We start from the raw sequence: 9,051 nt of genomic DNA on the forward strand, positions 1-9,051 counted from the left end.
CCTATCACAGCAACTCACGAATCTTGCTGCTGTGTTTGCACATTGTTGTACTTCGCCTAGCAGATATGGGAGTTTTTTGTCATTGGTCATGTTTTCAAAATCTCTGTGTGTGGTTGTAATCTGTGGGAAGTATGTGTCTCTGATGTCTTGGTACAATGGACAGACGGTTAGGAAGTGTAGCTCGGTTTCCACTTCATTTTGTGTGCAGTGGGTGCATAGTCTTCTCTCGGGATACAGGTCTGCCTGTGACGACCTTTCTCGATCGCAAGACTGTGCTCACTGAGTCTGTACCTGGTTAAGATTTTTCTTTGTTTTGGGTCGGTCACGGTGCTCAGGTATTCTGCCACTGCGTATTCTCTGTTTAGGGCCAGATAGCATTCTAGTTTACTCTGCTTTTGTGTTGCTTCTTTCCAATGTGTCAGGTAGTTTTCCTTTTGCTGTTTTATAATTTGGTTTAGTCCAATGGGTTTTCTATCTCGTGGCTCTGTTTGTGTTTGTGCCCGTAGTTCCAGGGCCAGCTGGCTGAGGGGGCATCTCTCTAGAGTTTCGCTGTGTCTGAGTGCCTTGTTATGGAGTGCATCTAGGTCGCTTTCTTTTAGGTTGGTTGTAGAACTTAAGTGCTCTCTTTTTTATTTTGATTATGAGTGGGTATCGTCCTAATTCTGCCCTGCATGCATTATTTGGTGTTTTTCGCTGGGTACGGAGAATGGATTTGCAGAATTCTGTGTGTAGGGTCTCGGTTTGGTGTTTATCCCATTTTTCAAGGTCATGGTTTGCTAATGGTCCCCAGATCTCACAACCATAGAGGGAAATTGGTTCTATCACAGAGTCCAGTATTTTAAGCCAGGTTTTAATTGGGATGTCTATTTTGATGTTTCTTTTGATAGCATAGAATGCCCTTCTTGCCTTGTCTCTCAGGTCCTTTACAGCTTGGTTGTAGTTCCCTGTGCTGCTGATGTTTAGGCCAAGGTAGGTATAGTTTTTTGTTTGTTCTAGTGGGATTGTATTTAGGAAATAATTATGGTTTTGGCGGCTGGATCTTTTTTGAAATATCATGATTTTAGTCTTAGTTAGGTTCACTGTCAGGGCCCATGTCTGGGAGAATTTGTGTAGGAGATCAAGTTGCTGCTGTAGTCCTTCCTTGGTTGGAGACAGCAGCAGCAGGTCATCTGCAAAAAGTAAGCATTTGATTTCTGTGTTTGCCAAGGGGATGCCTGGAGCTGTGGACTGTTCTAACGTTTTCGCTAATTCGTTGATATATATGTTGAAGAGTGTTGGACTCAGGCTGCATCCCTGTCTAACTCCTCGGCTTTGGGGGAAAAAGTCTGTGTGCTTTTCGCCTATTTTAACTGCGCATTTGTTGTTAGTGTACATTGATTTTATGATGTCATAGGTTTTACCCCCAATGCCACTTTCCAACAGTTTGTACATCAGACCCTCATGCCAAATTGAATCGGATGCTTTTTTGAAGTCGACAAAGCAGGAGAATAATTTGCTTTTGTTTTTGTTTAATTGGTTGTCAATTAGGGTGTTTAGAGTGTAAATGTGGTCTGTTGTGCGATATTTTGGTAGAAAGCCAATTTGTGATTTGCTCAGGACATTGCTTTCTGTGAGGAAGTTTAGAATTCTGTGGTTGAGGATCATGCAGAGGATCTTTCCGAGGTTGCTGTTTACACAGATCCCTCGGTAGTTATTTGGGTCATATTTGTCTCCACTTTTGTGGAGTGGCGTTATCAGCCCTTGATTCCATGTGCTGGGGAAGATCCCAGAGCTGAGCACGATATTTAGGAGTTTTAGTATGGCCATTTGGAATTTGAGGTCGGTGAATTTTATCATTGCATTTAGAATACCGTCTGCCCCACAGGCCTTCTTGGTTTTAAGTGTTTTTATTTTGCCTTGTAGTTCTTTTAGGTTGATTTGGGAAACACACACACACACACACACACACACACACACACACACACACACACACACACACACGCACACACGCACACACACACACACACACACACACACACACACACACACACACACACACACACACACACACACACACACTCACACTGATACCAACACATTTAAAACATTTAGAACTCTGCATTCATTTAACCCATTAAGGCCTGAGGTGTTGTCACTATATATCAGTGATTCTCTGTATTTGGCCACAGACCCCCATCTGAAAATATTTTGCCCCCCCCACCCCCCCCCCCCCCTCCTTCCCCAGCAAGCGAAGATTTGAGTTACAAATGTTTGCTTAAAAAGAATAAAAATAGGATACACTCAAAGATTTGCACCAATGTTCACGATTTTTCAAAAATAGCAGATATACAAGCCCATAGTGCCGTGCTATGAGCTTGTGTATCTGCTAATTTTAAATAGTATAAAAGTGATGGTTTGAGTGGTTTCACAGATGTGTTCCAGGTTTTAATGGGTTAAAACATTTATATCACTGCATTCATTAAAAAATAAAAACAATATTCTCCTTTTATTGTATCAATTAAAACAGTTGTTCTGTTGTTAGGCCTATTTACACTTAAAGGGATAGTTCACCCTTTTTTATTTTTCCGCTTGTCGCGCAGACCTTGCGTTTATCTGCTCTACACGACTTGTCCATTTGAAGCATAAAACTGCTGGAGGCAGGAGCTGATTTCCCCCCTCTGTCCAATCGGGTGAGTGGAAGGCGGACCGTGTCAAGACTCAGGAAGCACCATGGTGCTCAAGGCAGCAGGCGGTGCGGGCTACGGGGAGGGTCTTGAAAGTGAGTGACAGGTGCGTCACTCCCGTTTTTTAGAATCCGCTGGCTGCAAAAAACTGTGTCCGCGCACAACCTGCGTTTAACAGCGGCCAGCCAACTTTTGGTGAGAGCGCGCCCTTAATCCTAACAGTTTTCTGAAAAAAATATACTTTTACTTAAGTTAAACATTTGAGTATTTTTTCCACCACTAGGTATAGCTGCCATGTCACATAGCTGCCCTGTCACATAGCTGCGCGGATTGATGGAGCCAACAGAGTGGTTGTTGTACTGAATTACGGGGCACGTAAATCTGTGTTTAAAATAAGCTAGGAGACAAAATCATCAAAGCCATTGTTGCACCCACCACATTCTGCATAGTTGTGGAAGGAATTTCATTTGACAAGATTAAAGTGGACAATCATGAATTATTATATAATATAACCGCTTTTCATCATCTGTTAAAACGTGACCAACGACCAAAGGACGCGTTTCATTCTGTGGATGAGGAGGAGTACAAAAAGGTTTTACAAGCACATGTTGGCTCAGTTTGTAGCCACCTGTCAAATGGCTTCACGGCTAGCTGGCCTGCTGTTAGAACGGCGTCAATCTTTTTTTATGATGGGGGGGGGGGGGGGGGCGCGTTTCACTGTTTCAGCCCAGCCCTGCACATGAACTCTGCAGCCGCACTGAGGCCCCTGCTGGAAAGCATCCCAGCCCAAACATTAACGTAACTAATAATTGGGCCACGCGACCCTGAAATGACCGTAATAATCACACACACACACATCTGTAATATTGATTTCTCATAGTGTGCCCGTGTGTGTGTGTGTGTGTGTGTGTATGCAGTGAAAGCTTTCATTATACACCAGAGTGGTCATGATGAGTTGTGTGTGTGACGTGCCTGGTGTTTTGTTACCATGATCATCTTCAGGCTGATACTATTAACCATAACCCTGGGAATCACTGACCCTCACTCTCATAAACACCACTGGCTGCGGGTACATGGACAGTTTCATTCGGAATGAATACACTTCTATTCGGAATGAATGAATGGATGAATTCATTCAGAATAGAAATGCTCATGTAAACACCTCAATTGGAATAGAATATTCCATTCCAGTCTGACCCGAATGAATTTTCATTCGGGTTAGGAGGGGTGGTATAGACCGTTTGAATCAGGATATACCAATCGGAATTGACCATGTAAACACTTTATTCCAAACACTCCTCTCTGTTTGGAATACATGCATTACTTTGCGCATGTCCGTGCTTATAGTAGTGCTGTCAAAATTGTCCAAAAATGACCTATCAAATCTCTAATTCGGCCACGGTCGCTCCTGCGGGATAAAATGAATGATTCTATTCTATAGCGTCATTTAATAAGCCTGTAATGGTTAAGCCCAGACTTGTCCAGGAGAACGGACGCTCCGAGGATTGCTGGCCTAGGCTACACTTATATGGATCTTTTTCTAAACGGGTATTTTAGGCCTCAGTTTTTAAAAAGAATCCCTGGCCACATGACAAAGATTTTTTTTAAAAATCCCTGTCCACACGTAAACGCAGAAACGCATTGATCAGCTGCAAGTTTAAATTTTAAATCAGATTTTACATTTATTTTATGTATGAGGGGCCAAATACGTATACATTTTTAATCACATGTTAAGGCCCAATACTGCAATAGCTGCATTGTTTTAATAGCATATGTGAACAAAAATAAATGAAAACAACATTATTAGGGCGCAGCTGCAGCGAAAACAGATGAGTTTTACTTAATCAATTCATTACATGGGCAGTCGGAACGGTCGTCCCAAAACACCACGCCCCACGCACCTTTTGAGCGGGCCATCCACGGCCGCTCCATGGTCGCTGGATTTTGACCCGGGGCGATTGTGTTTTAGGGCGACAGACCCCGCATTTACCCGTGTGCGCACCACGCGCTACTCGGCGCAGTAAGAGGGTTTTCAAAGCTTTTTCATAATAATACAAGAAAAAACGTGACACTCGGTATAATGAGTAGCTTATACTTTCTACTTAAGTATATTTTGATGCCAATACTTTTGTACTTTTGCCATAAATGAGCGTGCCTTGTTTCATAGACTCTCTCTCTCCATTTATTATTATAATGACCATGAGCGGTCCGGTGTTTATGTATTATTATTTATTATTATAATGACCATGTGCGAATGCGCGATGACGTCATCGTACCTACATGAGAAATGTGACAAATAGTATAGGCTAGCCTACGTGTCTGGTACCAATACAAAAAAGAAACTGGTCTGAACTTGTAGATCTGCTACTTTTGCATTAAAACGGCGATAACAAAGGAACACAGGCTTGTACCGCATACAACGCTGCCTGGCCAGGAGTCGGTGCGTTGCTTACCGGCCTGTCTACGACCGACAGACCTCCGCCGCGGAGGCACAAGGGGGCTATTGCCTCCTCCCATGCCCACCAGGGGAAGCTCTGCTCCGGGTAGTGGCCCCTGGTCCATGCCCGGGCGTAGGAGGGAACCACTTTGCGCATGTCAAAAGTTATATTCCGAATGAATGCTTTGGTCACGTAAACGAGGAATACTTTTATTCAGGTCCCATGTAAACAGGTGAGTGGATCAGATTCCTCTATTCGGAATGAGTTCATTCGGAATGAGTTCATTCTGAATGAATACATGATGTCCATGTAACTGTGGCCACTACTGTGTAGATTTGTGAGGCTATAAAATCCTTTTGGGTTGAGTGCTGCAGATGGTAGCTGTCCTCCCCCCACTGTTCCAACAGCTGCTTACTTTCACTGCTCTTTAATTACTGGATTAAGCCAAATAATTTTGAAAATAGATTATTGCTGTCGGGTGGAAACCTTGTATGTCCAAAAACAGTTACTTTTCAGGAAATGGAAGAAAAATTACCTGTGTTCCAGTGGATTCAATGTAGTTCTTATTTAGTTCTTCAATCTCTCGTTAATACTTTTCTTTGGTTAGATATTTATGAAACCCATAGACAGGCTTAAAGGGCAAGACCACTTTAGTAGAGGTTTGGGTTGTGTAGCTACCTTGCCATGATGTAACTCCAAAGGTGGACAAGAAATCAAAAATAATTGCTCCATTGATTAGAAATGAATAATTCAAAATATGCTCCTCATTGACTTACATTGTACGCTGAAACAGCTCTCAAAGTCACTCTTTGACAAGTTGATTCAGACAATATGGTCACATATAATCACAAAACCCAATACTGTTGTTTTTTTTATTTTATAAAAATGTTAACTTCCTGTTGATTTTGCTATTTTTATGAAGAAGAAAACCTGGACGGGATCCGCGGATCCGGATCTTCAAATAGTAAAATTAGCAGGAAGTTGACATTTTTATATATATATATATTTAAAAAAAAACAGTACTGGGTTTAGTGATGTTCTATATTGTCTGAATCAGCTTTGTTTGTGTTAATTTACGTGATAAAAGAGTGACTTTGAGAACTGTCCTAATCAATGGAGCAATTGACCTCTACTAAAGTGGTCTCGCCCTTTAACCATTCAAAAACATTCAAGAAAAAACATTCAAGAAAAAACATTCAAGAAAATTGTTTCAAAATTAAAATAGATGAAAAATCGACACGCTGACAAGGAGCATATAGTTATGCTATTTTCACTACCTCTGCGTGACACGACTAAGTATAAAATAGGGCATTCATTTATGAAAAAATCATAAAAAGATGAAATATGGCTGGAGATATAAGGTTTTTCTGCCCATCAGCGACAGTATGTTCTGGTTTGATTTGCCAGTCATCAAGAAGTTTTCTTGAGATATCTTTGAATTATTGAATCATATAGAGTCATTTGATCTGACTTTTCCATTAAACTCTCCTGGTACACGGAGTTCATGACACGCTGTTGCAGCATTCAGAGACAAATCCTCCCACATGAAATCAAGAGACACACCGTCAGAACTGATCATCCAGCAAGACATGTGAAATTCAATGATGTCTAAATCCTCATTCCAAACAAAGAGTTTTTTTTTGTGACATCACAGAATGTCAATGAGGCTTTGGAAGCAGCCAGTCATCCATCTGGATTAATGTGCAAACGGATTCAACCTGCCCCCCGTCGTCCATCCTGATTGAGTTCTCTATCCTGATTGGATAAAATTGGAAACGAAACTGAAACTGAAACGGAAATGCATTTTCTGTTTTATAAAGAGCTGGAGAGACTCCTTATATGGACAGGACACTCAGTAACGAGCACTATCAGAACATAGACCCATTTTGCAATTATTTGAATAATTGCAAATCACTTACCCTACCTTTAAGTAAAAGTATCAATTCCACAATGTAGAAATACTCTGTTGCAAGTAAAAGGCCGATATTAAAAAGGTACTTGAGTAAAAGTACTGGCATCAAAATATACTTAAAGTACCAAAAGTAGAAGTACTCATCGCGCAAAATATCCTGTTTCACAAGTTTTTAAAATGTATACATTTTTGTTGTTGTTGAAGACCTACAAGCTTTGCGACGCGCTGTGAGCTTGTAGATCTGCTATTTTGAAATAGCCAAAGTATAAATAGAGCTGAAGTAACTAGTAGCTAAAGTCTTCAAATAATTGCAGTGGAGTACGATATTTGCCTCTGAGATGTAATGGAGTAGAAGTAAAAGTATTGACAATTGGAAGTACTCCAGTAAAGTAAAAATACTTAAAAATTGTACTTAACCACTGCCTGAGACAGAGATTGACAAAATCGCGGCTAGGGCTTTCACGACTAGAGATTTTTACAGGTCGACTAATTTGACCCAGTGGTAGTCGACTAGTCGTCTAGTCGAAATGTACATTACATTTTTTTTTACCCCACCTAAAAAACTTTTTTTTTTTAGGGGGGGCATTGTTTTAATGCCACCCTACTACTATATTACTATTATTATTATCCTCCTGCCCTTATTCTTAAGGCGTTTTAAGGGAAGCGCTTCTGGCACAGCAGCACAGCAGCGTCTCCAAGGATCCCCATTGCCCAATAATAGGCTTTTATTGGGCATACTTTTGACCCCCTTTTGATAAAAAATAAAGTCAGGAGGATAATACTAATAGTAAGATGGGCCATTACTATGGCATAAAAAAAATAAAAAAACATTTTTTTTTCTTTTTTTAAACTATTCGACTAGTACCAACAAGGTCGACTAGTGGTTATACTAGTCGACTAGTTGGTGAAAGCCCTATCACCGGCTGTCATCTGCGAACATGACAGGGGAACACATGTCTATCATGATCGCACGCACGCACGCACGCACACACACACACACACACACACACACACACACACACACACACACACACACACACACACACACACACACACACACACACACACACACACACACACACACACACACACACACACACACACACACACACACACACACACACACACATACGCAGAGCTGCCAACTCTCACTCTTTGAGAGTGAGAGTCACGCAATTTAACCTCTTCTCACGCCTCACGCCACACTTGCCATTTCTCACGCTTTTTCCCCCCTCTCAGAGCAAAAAAAAAAAAAAAAGAGGAATCGGGTGGAAAACGGAAGCCTCGTCCTAAAACACACTGCCACCCTTTTTTCGCGGACCGTGGCCGCCGCATTAGACCGGGGGCGAGGGTGTTTTAGGACGACTTTTCCAGATTTGTGGTTGGTGCGCTGCGCGATGGACTGCAGCCACGGTTCACATGACGCTCGTCTGTCACTAATACAAACCAATCAGAGGCAGCTTAAGGCGGGTCATTGCGTCTCTCTAGCCAAGGAGAAGGATTTAAGGAAGCACAACACTTGTGGAGAAATTAAAAAAGTATACAACGTGAAACGCCGACCGACGAGTCTGTCAGCGCCTCAATATGCCGTGACTGATTCTGAAGCGGGTCAAACGGTAGATAACTTAACCACCTCCTTTTTACAAACACATTATCTTTACAAATCATTTTATTTTGATGAAATGGTGGGTCTGACTACATGAGACTTAAACGTTACACAGGCTGCTGGTGAGCAGCATACATGTTGCTGGTGGTTTTAACAACAAACTGTGACTAGCAGTGTTAGTCAAATCACTGGTTCTCAACCTGTGTGTCGGGACCAGGGACCCACAAGGCCCAGGGGGGTCCCCACGTAATTTTTCTGTTTGGGGGGGGTCCCCAGATGACAGTAAAGTGACCATTTTTTTAAAGACCTTTTTAATAAAAAAAAAAGAAGGAAGAAATGAAATATAAAATAGCATTACTGCATGAAAAGTAATCAACAAACAATACTATAGGAAATTGTAATTTGTGAAAATAGCTGATCTACAAGCTCACA

Source organism: Gymnoscopelus braueri (assembly GCF_963280865.1).
Source record: "Gymnoscopelus braueri genome assembly, chromosome: 20".
Lineage (NCBI taxonomy): Eukaryota > Metazoa > Chordata > Actinopteri > Myctophiformes > Myctophidae > Gymnoscopelus > Gymnoscopelus braueri.